The sequence below is a fragment of the Topomyia yanbarensis genome, chromosome 1, assembly GCF_030247195.1.
Source record: "Topomyia yanbarensis strain Yona2022 chromosome 1, ASM3024719v1, whole genome shotgun sequence".
NCBI lineage: Eukaryota > Metazoa > Arthropoda > Insecta > Diptera > Culicidae > Topomyia > Topomyia yanbarensis.
The window spans coordinates 121,236,949-121,250,848 of record NC_080670.1 but is presented as its reverse complement, the minus strand read 5'-3'; the positions used below and the strand labels follow the sequence as shown (position 1 = coordinate 121,250,848).

The 13,900-nt window shown below is 37.1% G+C and overlaps 1 protein-coding gene across 1 annotated transcript in view; it reads right to left on the bottom strand.

Moving 5' to 3' along the window:
* LOC131683188 (thymosin beta) overlaps nucleotides 1–4,041 on the bottom strand; it is a 382,099-nt gene extending 378,058 nt beyond the window's left edge. The window contains exon 1 of the mRNA XM_058965054.1: nucleotides 3,883–4,041. The gene's annotated coding sequence lies outside the window, so the exon portion shown is untranslated. The remainder of the gene's footprint in view (nucleotides 1–3,882) is intronic.
* Between the last annotated feature and the right edge of the window lie 9,859 nt (nucleotides 4,042–13,900).

Sequence of the window (13,900 nt, the reverse complement as noted above, 5' to 3'; positions counted from 1 at the left end):
CTCAATCTAGCTGAAGTGAAAACCCTACAAATGCATCACATCAAACATTGCGTGCTGATTTCGTTCAACAAAATTAACCAAGCTGAGTCATTCGCCTTGCGAAACAACATGCAGCACACCGCCGAATGCGGCAATGTTAAATATAGCATTCCCGTATACATCGAGAACGGCGCTGTAGAAGTTCGGGTCCATGATTTGGCTACGCGTACCCCTGACGGCGCGATTAAAAAATGCTTGCAAAAATACGGAGAAGTAGACTCCGTTACACATGATACATGGAGGATTTTTTTCCCGGGCATCCCTAACGGTGTTCGTATGGTGAGAATGTGTGTGACCAAGCCAATTCCCTCATACTTAAGCTTCACAGTGTTAGGAAGGGACGATGCTCTCATTCAACAGACATCACTAGGCACGTACCCAGGGCAAATTCCTACGTGCCAGTTCTGTACGAAGAAGCTGCACCTCGGAAAACCTTGCGTAGAAACTGTTAAGGAAAACTTAACCAATCCAACTGAAATTAGCCCAGAACCATCTTACGCTAAACCACTAACAGCTGCAAAACCAACATCTCCGGATCAAGCACCAACAACCAGCAACAACAACAACAAAACGAATGCCGAAAAATACGAACATACAATAACAACTGATAAGAGTAAGACACAAACTGGAACATCTGACCGCGAGCAGCAGGAAAGTACTACGGATGAGGACATGGACATGAACGACAACGCGAAAGAAGACAAACGGATCGAACCTCAAATTGCAGTGGACAACACTGGCAATCTTTCGCCCCCTAGAAAAAGGATCTCAACACGCAGCAGAAAGCTGCGTCTGAACGAGACAAAAAACTTGACTTAGTTGTTTTTTTTATTTATTGTAAAAAACGAACAATCGGCCTCGTCGAGCTACCGCATTTGGGCCTAAATAAATATATTAATTATAAAAAAAGGCGATTTCAACACTTAGACAAATTTTCTGGCGGCTGAAAAGGACTTGGTTGTTTTTGCGTTTTTCAAACATGACGGTTCATGTTTGGCTTAAGCTTAAAATAGTTTTTTTTAAACAATTGGCTTGTTCTCGCTTGTGTTTTGTTTGTCTAGTGCACTTCATTTAGCCAACGAATGTGAGAAATTGTGGAATCGTGTGTAAATATAGTGGAACAAAATCTCTGACCTAAAGTCTTGATGAACGTCAGATTGTGATAAGTTTTGGTGTGCAATACCAATTTCACCGTTGATTCTTCTTATAGTGATTACCTAGTATACAGGTAAGTATATGTGAGTAGATAATGAATCCGAAAATAAGTATTATTTTTAATTTTCATATTAGGCAATTAGGGGCGACTAAATGGCGCGTTCTGTGGGCGATTTGGGGGCGATTTAAGGGCGTGTTGGGTGGCAAAAAATGACGGCAGCAAATCGCCCAAATGATGCTTTTGAAATAGCCCCCTAATTGCCAGCAATTTGCTGGCTAATTGAAGGGCAATTAGCGCATCCGAGTTGGCAAATAGCCCCCCGTTAGCCAGCAACTTGCCCTTTTAGACTGGGATACAGCAACCAAAAAGCTCACCAACCGAAAAGCTCCTATAATTACACTCAACCAAAATATCACTTACATTTCATATGCAAAAACATGTAAATATTTTCCATAATACTTTTCACATGAATGTTATTATTTTTAAACATAATCTGTTCTCTCTTCCGTCCTATAAAAATCAGTATTGATTACAGATATATCTTACGTGAGGTTCAGTTACTTCCCATCGGAATGCCACATATTTTCTATTTGAAACTTATATACCTTTTATATGATATTCAGATGATTGTTAACTGAATGTATAATAGCAATCGTGTTACGTGAAGTTGGTTTATCTGATATTCATGTGATTGTTAGTTGCTTGTATAATAGTATTTAAATGCTTTGGTAGGTAATGTAGCTTGGTTTAATAAATGTGCGGATAATCCTAGTAAAGTTCAGCTGGAAATTGAGCCGGTATTATGACTGGCTCTAGTTAATAACCAATTCCAGTGACAAAACAATCACTGGAACCAGATACTAACTAGAGCTAGCCAGAACTTTGGCACATTTTCCGGCTGGACTTACTGGTCTGTGTTGATCATTAATTTGTAATGCATTCTATACCATCTTGGAATCTTCAATCTGGAGCAGAGATAGCGGATATATATGTATTTCTAACGTCTTCACATTTAACTAGCAAAATTAAAAGGGAGCAATGTATTCACCGCCGTGCTGTTCCTTGACGCCATGTTGAATGTGTCTGATTTTTTCACATTGTATGTTCACGTAATAATAATGTGTTTTACACATAAAGCTAGAAGTATGTGATAGACACATAACATGTATGTGGGGCACGCTTGAAAGTTATTCATTTTGTATTTGAAATTCATCGGTGATTGTATAAAATTTATTTGATGCATATGAATCTGATGTGCATAATCGTTTTTAAAATTTAGGTGTTTTTTCACATGAAACGTAAGTGATTTTTTGGCTCAGTGTATGGCCACTACTGTGGCCAGGGTGGCCAGATAGAATCGCTTAATATTGGTAGGGTCACTAAAAGTATATCGGTAGGCCGGGTTGCGATCCCAAAAACATACACTGAAATGAAAATATCTTTTGTATTTATTAGATTTGTCATATGAATCATACCTCTATTCTTTGTGTAGAATTTATATGAATCCCTATGAATGTTACACAAAATTCATGTTAAACCTCAGTGATATCCAATAAATTTGAATCCTGCGCGGTCAATATGAATATGATTAGAACAACATATTCAAGTTATATGAATAGCTAATGAGCTCAACCATCTCGTGGGTGTAAGTAGTGGGTTGTAAAACGAAGCCTGACAAGAAAAATTTTTATTGAAAAATTTTTATTGCTAATTTTTTGCATTTTTTATTATTTATACATTATTGTTCAACATAAATAATCGCAACATGATTTTTTTTTAATTTTGTAAAAAATATTCCGTCTAAAGAATTCGTTTCAGTGCAGTGATTATGCCAATTTACCATTATGCCAAATGACTTTTATGCCTAATGACCTAATGCCAAATGGGGTACAATCCTCGGCGGAATAGCTGGACGAGCAAGCCAAGCGGTAAGACAGCGAGGAAAATCGGTGGCCATTGGCCGGCGGAACACGCGGACAGCAGCAGCACGTGGAAGCAGCCATCATCGACGAATTAACGAGTTGAATAAAGTTTTTTCCTCATTTTTCGTTTTTTTCAATAAAAATTAGCTTCTTTTAAATTAAATTGGTTGTTGGACTTTTCTGTTTGCCACATTTCTTGCGTGCGCCCTTGTAATTGTTTTCAGGTTGAGACCGAATCGTGGTTAGAGTGTACAATATGTTGCTAAATTTAAAAAAAAAATGCTTAAATCCTATTCATGTTACTGTGTAACCGTTTTCGTACAGCTGCCCAACTTTTCAACCTCGATTTTTTATGAACTTTGAATATTTACCTAAGATGCGACAGAATAATGTGGAAGTTTTATGTAAAATTTTACATTGCGACGTTGAATCTCAAACATGCATTTATAGGGTAACAAATATTTGAAATGCATCATCTCAACCCGAAGACGTCTATCCGACAGGCATCCGTAAAAATCGTAATAAATTACAATCAAGGATGGTATATTTTCTTCATCTAAGCTTTCCAATAGCTAACCAATTTGGAAACACTCCATGACTCATTTATTTTCTATTGATGCACAAAGATGTAAAAGAAGTTAAATGTAAACGGCACTAAAAAGCCATTACCAGACATTTGCTGTTTTGTTGATACCTAGCAAATACGTGTTATTTTAATACAAATACAAATTAAGTGCCACCATTCCAAAAGTAAACGGTACTTACAACTTTCAATGAACGAGGAAGATGTTACAGAATCAAATAATATGCACTGCACAACACAATCCAAAACGAACCTTTCACCGTTGGCGTACCAAAAATGACTAACCGGCTTCGATGCTGAGGATCCTTTCTATACATTTTTTTGTTCAACGGTAGTCCAGGGGTATGCAGATACTTATTATTACAGGTGGGCGCGAAATAATTTACTGAGAGGTTCACCCTACACTGAGAAACAAAAATATGCATAGTTAGCATACTTTCTATTCCCGTATCTTTTCTTCTGCTGTGATTTTTATGCATTCCCTAATAAACAAATTATGATCCAAGAGCCTAACGACTTGTTCAGGGTATAATCCAAACAATTTGTGGAATCGTTGGATTATATGGGTTAAAGTTCGTGTATATTTTTTTTATTAGGGTTTTCATCACGCAGAATTTTATTTATGCATTGATAGCATACTTTTCTATCTGCCTCTCGTCTCTTCTGCTGTAAATTTTACGCATTGGGCACACACTTAATTAAAATTACTGGGTGCAGTAAAATTTTGCTAGGGTTTTGAACAGCAAACCGTTCGGTAATCAATTCAGTAAAACAATTTGGTACCGAACTCTCCGCAATCCGTTCTATTCTAACGTCAAAAAACACTGGTCAGTCAGCAGCTTCCTCTGAAAATGGCGACTTGACGGATGATTTGCTGTACCTGTTTTGTAAGTTTTCGACGAGGTTCGGTAACGTTGGTACAATTTTGCCGAAACAGAAGAGCTGATAAATTCAGTGAAAAATATTGCGGGTTTCAGTAAATTATTCGAAAAATTACTGAAAACCGCTAAAAAATTAAAACAATTCTGCAAATTTTTAAACAATTTGCTGACAGCTCCTAAAAAATATCACTTTACTGAGCAAGTCGTCAAAAGAAATTACTGAACAAGTTTCGGCTGGGTTGGTGTGCATATTCGATCTATCCACTCATTGAATGCTTACTAGAAGTTTATGCACGAAAATGCATAAAAATTACAGCAGAATAAAAGAGACGGGAATAGAAAGTATGCTAACAATGCATATTTGTGTTTCTCAGTGTGGCTTCTTCTTATATTTTGCTAATCCCTGTTGAAAACGACACACCTCCACCCGACCAATGTTGCCAAAATATTTGTTTTGTTTCGGTCGTATATTTGTTCTAATTAAAATATTCTATATTATGTACCAATTTCACGCTTCTGGAAACATCAAAGATTTAGACTATATATCCGCATTTAAACGATCATAACTTTATTTCCATGGAATACAGCAAAACAAAATTATATATATATATATATATATATATATATATATATATATATATATATATATATATATATATATATATATATATATATATATATATATATATATATATATATATATATATATATATATATATATATATATATATATATATATATATATATATATATATATATATATATATATATATATATATATATATATATATATATATATATATATATATATATATATATATATATATATATATATATATATATATATATATATATATATATATATATATATATATATATATATATATATATATATATATATATATATATATATATTTCTAGGCAACTGCCCTTAGAAAGTAATCTTACTTGAAAATATTCATAAGTAATTAGTTCGATGATCTCATACAACCGTTCAAAAAATTTGGGAAAAGATCTTCGAGATGGATGTAAACACATATTTTCTAAAAAATCAGCTATCAGCCTTCTGCCGATAGTAGCAGAATGAGAGGGTGCGAACAGATCTAATCAAGGAAACACTATTGTAAAAATGGATATCTGATCGGAAATCAGCCGCAACAAGACTTTAATCTGACTAGTATCGATGATCGCGGGTCAATACGTACTGAAAATTCGCCGCGTCTGCTTTTATGAATCTAATTTCAAGTTCCGTTATTGCTAACCAGCCCGTGTATCAGGTTAACAATTCTTTGTATTTCTCTTCAATGGTCTTTATTATCGCTTGTATACGTGTATTTTACATATCATCTGATACGTAAAATAGGAAATACATACCTTGATTTATAACATCTCGCGCTATCAAAACTATTTGTCTGTATAACGTGTTATCACTCGGTAGTTTTCAACCAAATAAATATACCGTAGAGAAGAAGCAGCGAATTCTGTCTAAATACTATTACAATAGATAGTGATACGGCCCATTACGCAAATAAGTTTAGCTTTTCTAGGCAATACTCCCACGGTCGGCTGTGTGGAGTTCAAATTGCTTTTGTTTAGAAAACATAGGATACTCTCGGTAGCCGGCTACCCAGAGTTTAAAAAGAATCAAAAACTAAACAAGATCTTTTCTTTTTCAAGTGATCGTGTACTCGAAGACTAACTAAACAACTACATAATAAAATATTCTTTACAGGTCGCATCGTTTGCTTGGAGCGAATCTTAGACCTTATACCCTTCGAAACCACCAACTCCGCGACACCTATGGAAGAGTCTGATGAATCGTCGTCCTTCCGTTAAGTAGGTGGAGCATCAACACTTCCCGTCTACCTTATCCTTTATTCTTCCCCGTTAACGATGGAGATGGGGGCGGCCGGCAATGATGGCTATCATGTGTTAAGGTTTTAATATGGGTCGGATTGGTTTGAATTCCTACTTACCACTTCCTAAGCAACTCTTATTAGATAAACAGCAGTCATACATGATGAAGTCAGTGTGCAATCCGCCAAAATCATCGTCACAACGCAACGAATTTGATTCGTTAGTTGGACCGACTGACAGATGTCAAAAACTCTCCAAAGGAGATGTTAGTAGTGTAATTGCATCTATTCACATCTTTAGTAATAGACCTTTCTCGTCAAAAAAATTTATATGCTAGAATGCTTCGTTTTTTATCCCCGATTCGTTACTGCATATTGCCGCGATGATTTGATACCTCTAACTATTGAAAAAATCAAAAATAGTGCGAGCTGCTTACTTAACCCCATATTCTGAATACCTATCTTGCCTTGTTTCCCCGTATTTTCACACCATTTGGATGAATTTCCTGTGGGGAATATTAAAAGGATGCCAGATCTGCATATATATTTGTAAATCTGCAGATTTTTTTTCTTTTCGCTGCAGATCTTTTGCAGATTACATATATTTAGCAGAACAATGTCTATACAAGCTAATTTTAACCAGCCTTTAACTTTTTTGATCATTTAAAATATCATTTCTATGCCAAATTTATTGAAAAAATTTGTGGCATCTGCAGACTTTTATATTTTTACTACAGGCTAGTGGTTAAATAGTCCTGGCAGCACTGATGCTAAAATAATTCATTCACCTGTCATAAACATGTCTTAGATAAACATAGATCATTATTTTTTCTCCTGTAGTGCCAGTCTCATCGTTAAAATTAACTAAAAGAGTTAACGTCCTCTTCTGTGTACTTTCCCAGTAGAATCAGTTCCACGTCCGGCTGGAAGAAACGGAATTCAAGGTAGGACGCAACTAGATAGGATCAGAATTATATTTTCGATTTCAAAATATTGTGTTCAATTGTACTTTCTTTCCTCCGGTAGAAAAAAAGCCTTTGACAACCGGTTGCTCGGAACAAATACCAACAGCAAACCCTCCGGATGTAGTTGGTAGATGATCTACAGCTACGGTCGGATTCTTCAGTACTGTTCAATCTAGATCAGTTGGACATCAGCACTTGTTTCGAAATTGGCGGGACTACGGAATTACCAACGCCGAATTTTGAAGCATGTTTTTCTTGTACACAATAGACCTTTCTCGTCAAAAATTTTTATATGATAGGATGCTTCCTTTTTTATTCCCAATTCGTTACTGCCTATTGCCGCGATGATTTGGTATCTCTAACTATTGAAAAAAATCAAAAATAGTGCAAGCTGCCCATTTAACCCCATATTCTGAATACCTACCTTGCCTTGCTTCCCCGTATTTTTACACCATTTGGATGAATTTCCTGTGGGGAATACTAAAAGGATGCCAGATCTGCATATATATTAGTAAATCTGCAGATTTTGCATTTTCACTGCAGATCTTTTGCAGATTACAAATATTTAGCAGAACAAAGCCCCTGCTTTCAACATTTTTGAGCATTTAAAATATATACATACTACATTTCTATGTCAAATTTATTAAAGATTTTTGTAGCAATCTGCAGACTTTTATATTTTTACTGCAGGCTATTGTTTAAATGGACCTGGCATCACTGATGCTGAAATGATTCATTCATATACCTGTCAAAAACATAGAGGATTGTATGAAAACGTATAACCTCACTTTTCGGACAGTTCAGTGTGCTTGTTTACCTAAGATTTGTTTACATGGACTTTTAAAATATAAATTACTTGAATACTTTCGATGCTCTTTGTTCATACATTGACCAATCGGCGCTGGATGTAATACCCGGTGACATATGCTGAATCGCAAGATCAAGTATTGGGCTATAAAACGATTGCTTTCTAGATGATGGATAAGGACTTGTACACATTTGTTTGTTTGCTCGTGGGTTAAGTCCTAACAAGATGATCCGATTGATTACTCATTTTAGATGGTGAAGTTTACCTGAACTGTATAGGTAACGAATTCGTTCGATGATAAGTTGTTGAAATGATTTTATTCGTTCAATGCCCATATCGAAGAACGTTTTCATTGGTCAGAATACCTGCCAGCGTATGATAGCTGCAAACATGAGGACAACAAGGTTATCGCTTTCGAATGGAACAATTATTTATTAATCGTGTTCAAGTTCCATTACAGCTAAAGTTTCGTCGATGATCACATTGTCGTTGATTTAGCCGGCAAATGCAAAACAGTGCTCGGCACTGACGATAAGGAGTAAGAAGGATTTGATAGGAGTGATAAGAATGCAGAGCATTATACATTCTGGAAGAATATCAGGGAGGAGAAATTATATGTAAATTTATATTATATCCCGAGTTGCCATCATTTTGGTACCACAATAAAGCTATCTTTCATCTGCTGTCTTGTTCAAAATGGTAGGAAATAACTAGGCATGCTTCGGAGATCTGTCTTAACGCTCTCTACTTAGCGCAGGATACGCGAAACCGCTGCTAGCTTTCGAAAGAAAATTCCTACCTGCTGCTACTCTATCAGTCTCTCTCGACTGAGGACTACAATTTCGGTCGGATAAATTATGCTATGAAAATTGTATTTCCTGGAATTTCATCTGACGAGATCAATTCATTGTGAGGAATTTCGCTGCGTTTCAATATTGCTTGCCTCTGTAGGTGATGATGTGTGTGGATTCACTTCGGCAGCCAGCTCTTATGTTTTGGGTAATTTTGCTATCTTATTCTGCTGAATAAATCATCTGCCCAAAAGCCTTATACTATGGTCACTTTAAAAACGCCCTGCTATTTAATCTTGTAGCTCTCGGCAGTAAGTGCAAGGACTCTACTACTTATGCCTGAGCTTCTCGTTGAAACCTTCGTCCTGCCGGAGTGTTAGCTTCGCCCGATACCGGAGCGTATTGCTGAATCGAAGCAGTCTGCTACTGGCGCTGCTTCCTTCGAATGGGAATCGCTGAATGTTCCCGTTAGCCGAATGTCCAACGTGGCCGAAGGCAAACCGATTGCAGTAACACCACCAGCCGTAGCTGACATTTTAGTCTTTAATCCAAGTCCCTGCATTGATATAGCGACAGACGAGTGCGGCGCAGGCTGGACCATCGGTTGACTCGGTGCCGGACGGGGCGAAACAGCTGCAATAGGAGCGGACCTAGTATGGGGTGTAAAGGTCATCAATAGACCTTTCTCGTCCGACCTAACCCCCTTTTTTCTTATTTTTATTCAAAAGACTACACATTTTTAAGAATATTGCCGTTGAAATGAGACTATTTGGAGCTATCGTGATTTTTTAATGTTTTTTTTTAAATTTGAAAAATGCAAGAATGTTGAGTATTTTTTTCACCTTTGCAAGAATGGTGGGACTCAAAATGTGTGTTTGGGCAACACTGTTTTGAATATTTTTGCTTGAGTTCCTGGCAATGCGGCAAATGAAGTGGTGAGTCGCGGTACAAAGTTCATTGGTTATGTAAACAAACTGAACCTCTCGGTAGAGAACATTGCATGATAATGTTTAACCACTGAGAACTGACATACAAGTAAACTTTTCAACTCGTGTAAGAAAAATAACTGTCGCTTTGAAATGACAACAGCAAGTAGACACTTGCCACTGGTCGGCGCTTCGATCGGCCAGCAATCACTATACGGGACTTGTAAGCAAACTTGGATACAATGGTGACTCACGCATGCAAACCTGTATGCGATGGTGATATTCAACGTATTTTCATTTAAATGTTTACACAGGTTTTTCGGGAAAGTTTGTTCTAGCTTATATGTCTGTTCTCTGTGGTTTAACCTCACTTTTTTGGCAGTTCAGAGAGATTGTTTACATGGTCTTGGAATTTTTGTTGATTCGATCATAGTATGAGAAACTTGGTTTGGTTCGCTGCCAAATGTTAACACTTTCCAAACAAGGTCGCTCAGCTGTTATTTTTTATTTGATGTCGGCATCATACATTGTTCCGTTAAATTTAACATTTTTACTTTTCTTGTACATGATTCATCGTAGAAGTAAGGAATTTCTAGCCAAACATTTGAAAAAGGCCCACTGCGAAATGCAAACAAATCGAATTTTCATGTTCTCTATTAAAATCCTGGGACAAAACCTGTGGATATATGTTTTCTTTTTCTTTTTTTCTGTTCATTTGATCTCTTGTCTTGCATAGCGACTCTTTCTTCCTCACATATTTTAAATGGACTGGCTACATTTGACAGTTCCCCCTGACTGCATTTGACGGTTCCCTTTGGCTGCATTTGACAGCTCCTCCTGGCTGCAATTGACATTAGGTTTTTTCGTATCCACACGTCACGTCCCAGTTAAAAACTATCTATCTGGCCATGTGCATAAACATAACGCAACAATGGATTATGAAGAATTTTGATAATGATTTTATAACAAATTATAAAAGGGCCCGGCTGATATAAAAGTCCTAACTAACAATACGCTTTTTATAAAATGATTATAAAAGATTATTGTAACAGATTCCAAAAGGATTATAAAGGCAGTGAAATACGTACTCAATGATTTAAGGGGAGTGTCTGATGTAAACAATATGCGCAATCAAACTAAATCAAACTGTATTAAATTTTTAAATAGAATTATAATGAATTCGACAAAAATTTCTTTTGCCTTTTTCTCAGGGTTTACGTTTGGCAGTTAGACCCTTTTCAAATGTTTCAAATGTGTAGGTAGAATTTAGATTATTTTATCGTTGTTGCGATCAATTTCATTTGGTTTGTTTTGTTCACAATGTTAGTCGCAGAGCGTTTTGGTGATCTATGGCAATTGATGACCTTTATACCCCATACTAGGTCCGCTCCTGTTGCAGCTGTTTCGCCCCGTCCGGCAACGAGTCAACCGATGTTCAGCCTGCGCCGCATTCGTCTGTCGCTATGCCAATGGCAGGGACTTGGATTGAAGGCTAAAATGTCAGCTACGGCTGGTGGTGTTGCTGCAATCGGTTTGCCTTCGGCCACGTTGGACATTCGGCTAACGGGAATATTCAGCGATTCCGATTCGAAGGAAGCAGCGCCAGTAGCAGACTGCTTCGGTTCAGCAATACGCTCCGGTATCGGACGAAGCTAACACTCCGGCAGGACGAAGGTTTCAATGAGGGGCTCAGGCATAAGTAGTAGAGTCCTTGCACTTACTGCTTGTCGAGTGAACAATTCCAACGAAACCACTACCGCTCTCGCCAAGTTTGATCACCGTGATAAGTGCGACGTCAGCGGTATAGTGCCAGGAATAGTCGAGAAGAGTGCCAGGACTGACTTGCCGAGAGCTACAAGATTAAATAGCAGAGCGTTTTTAAAGTGACCGTAGTATAACATAGAGGCTTTAGGCAGATGATTTATTCAGCAGAATAAGATAGCAAAATTACCCAAAACATAAGAGCTGGCTGCCGAAGTGAATCTACACACATCATCACCTACAGAGGCAAGCAATATTGGAACGCAGCGAAATTCCTCACAATGAATTGGTCTCGTTAGATGAAATTCCAGGAAGTACAATTTTCATAGCATAATTTAATCGACCGAAATTGTAGTCCTCAGTCGAGAGAGAGTCAGTCTCTGATAGAGTAGCAGCAGCTAGGAATTTTCTTTCGAAAGCTAGCAGCGCTTTCGCGTATCCTGCGCTAAGTAGAGAGCGTTAAGACAGATCTCCGAAGCATGTTAAGTGCTATCAGATGAAAAAAACGTCGCATCTATGACCAGTACGACAAGGACGGTCTGCTGACCAACGGTTCCGTTCGGTACCACCATAACGCACGGCACCGGCGACACATATATTCACAACATACTAATTACTTATCCTTCAGAAAAAGTAAATAAATTGACTATGAAATTTATCATTCGCTGCCTAGTTATTTCGTGCCAATTTGAACAAGACAGCAGTTGCAGATAGCTTTTTTGCGGTGCCAAAATGATGACAACTCGGGATATAATATAAATGTACATATAATTTCTCTTCCCTGATATTCTACCAGAATATATAATGCTCTGCATTATTATCACTCCAATCAAAACCTTCTTACTCCTTATCGTCAGTGCCGAGCGCTATTTTGCATTTTCCGGCTAAATCAACGACAATGCGATAATCGACGAAACTTTTACTGTAATGGAACTTGAACACGAATAATAAATGATTGTTCCATTCGAAAGCGATAACCTTGTCCTCATGTTCGCAGCTATCATACGCTGGTAGGCCTTCTGACCAATGGAAACGTTCTTCGATATGGGCATTGAACGATCAAAATCATTTCAACAACTTACCATCGACCAAATTCGTTACCTATAAAGTTCAGGTAAACTTCACCACCTAAAAATGAATAATCAATCGGATCATCTTGTTAGGAATTAACCCATGAGCAAATAAACAAATGTGTACAAATACTTATCCATCATCCAGAAAGCAATCGTTTTATAGCCCAATGCTTGATCTTTCGATTCAGCATATGCCACCGGGTTTTACATCCAGCGCCGATTGGTCAATGTATGAACCAGGTTACCATTGTTCCAATCCTCATCCCTCTTGAGTTGATATTCTTTCAAAGAGCATCGAATGTATTCAAGTAATGTAAATTTTAAAAGTCCGTGTCAACAAGTCTTAGGTAAACAAGCACACCGAACTGTCAGAAAAGTGAGGTTATACATTTTCATACAACGCTCTATTTTTTTGACAGGTATTAGGTATTACATCAACCGACTTAACCCCACAAAGCGAGCCGGATGAACTTCTTTTGACAATTCTCGGTGGTTTGTTTAGATGGAAGTTACGTGAGTTCGAATGTAATAGATGAGCACCCGTTGCGCTCGCACTCACGCATCTGACAAAGTAAACAAACCACCGAGAATTGTCAAACATGAACTTCATTCATTATGAGTTCATTCGTGTCGTCATCTTGTAGAATTCAATATGAATGAATCATTTCAGCATACGTGATGCCAGGTCTATTTAAACAATAGCCTGCATTAAAAATATAAAAGTCTGCAGATTGCTACAAAAATCTTCAATAAATGCGACGTAGAAATGTAGTATGTATATAATTTAAATGATCAAAAATGTTGAAGGCTGGTGTATAAATTGGCTGGCATAGGCTTTGTTCTGCTAAATATTTGTAATCTGCAAAAGATCTGCAGTGAAAATGCAAAATCTACAGATTTACTAATATATATGCAGATCTGGCATCCTTTTAGTATTCCCCATAGGAAATTCATCCAAATGGTGTAAAAATACGGGGAAACAAGGCAAGATAGGTATTCAGAATATGGGGTTAAATGAGCAGCTTGCACTATTTTTGATTTTTTCAATAGTTAGAGGTTCCAAATCATCGCGGCAGTAGGAAGTAACGAATTGGGGATAAAAAAGGAAGCATCCTATCATATAAAATTTTTTGACGAGA